The sequence below is a fragment of the Pteropus vampyrus genome, unplaced genomic scaffold (assembly GCF_000151845.1).
Source record: "Pteropus vampyrus isolate Shadow unplaced genomic scaffold, Pvam_2.0 Scaffold32, whole genome shotgun sequence".
Taxonomy (NCBI): Eukaryota; Metazoa; Chordata; class Mammalia; order Chiroptera; family Pteropodidae; genus Pteropus; species Pteropus vampyrus.
Window position 1 is genome coordinate 403727 of NW_011888813.1, and position 1170 is coordinate 404896.

The window sequence follows — 1170 nt, forward strand, 5'->3', positions numbered from 1 at the left end:
AAAAAAAACAACTCTATATCTGGTGACACGAAAAGATATATCCTAGACATATCAATAAGTGAAAAAAAAAGAAGTGCAGAAGACTGTGTAAAGTATGCTGTCATTTGTGTAAGGAAATAAGATGTGTAAACTTACATGTTTCTAAAAATGCTTAAAATATCTCTTGAAAGATACTCAAGAAATTGGTAACAATGGGACCTGAATCACTAGGAAACTGAGGCGAAAAGGAGGCTTGTTTTTTACTCTATGCCCTCTTTTTACTTCTTGAATTTTACACCATGTGTATACAACACCTGTTCAAAAAATGAAATTAATTAACAAAACCTTTTTAATTTAAAATGAGGAGTCCTAAATGATAGTGTATGCACGCGGGAATATTTATAACTGTCACATGCACCCGCATGCAAGCACATGTCATGTGTTCAGATGTTCCAAAAGGTCTGGAATAATAGGCACCAAACTGTTAATAGCTGTTACCTCAAGGATAAAGAATTGGAGTGTGTGCGTGCGTGTGTGTGTGTGTGTGTGTGTGTCTGTCTGTCTGTCTGTCTAGGCAGCAGGGAATGGTTTACCAACTAAAAAGTCACTTCACACTTTATTTTAGACACTCTTCTAAACTTTACAAGTATCGATTCATTTTGTCCTTACCCTAGGGGCTGAGGAAGGTCATCTCCATCGCCCTTGCTTAATACATGGAGAAATGGACACCAAAAGGGGTTGTGTAACTTGCTCAGAAAGGAACAGCTAATGAGTGACAGAGCTGGGATTTGAACTGAGACAATTTAGCCTGAGGTGGCTGCATTTTTACCCGCGACATTATCCTGCCTTTCTGTCTCCCTAGGTGGGGCTGCTCGGTCCCAGGCGATGTGCTGGCACAGAAAACCCTTTCATGCCCCTCTTGTCACTGACCCTTCCCCAGACCACCTCAAGGGGGGCAGCCCAGCCTGTTTCTCCCTTGCATGTGGAAGACAGAAACCACTCCCCTTTTTCTCCACACTTTATCTCACCTGGAAAAGAGGAAACTGGAGGCTGATGGGGCCCCACAGGACTCCACTTCGTTTAAGCTCTATTTACACGCCCTATTTCCATAGGGGTATATAGAAAGGATTCATAATCCTGAGTGCTGCTGAGGTTCTGAGGAAGAGGGTGCTCTGGTGGGACTGCAAGCAA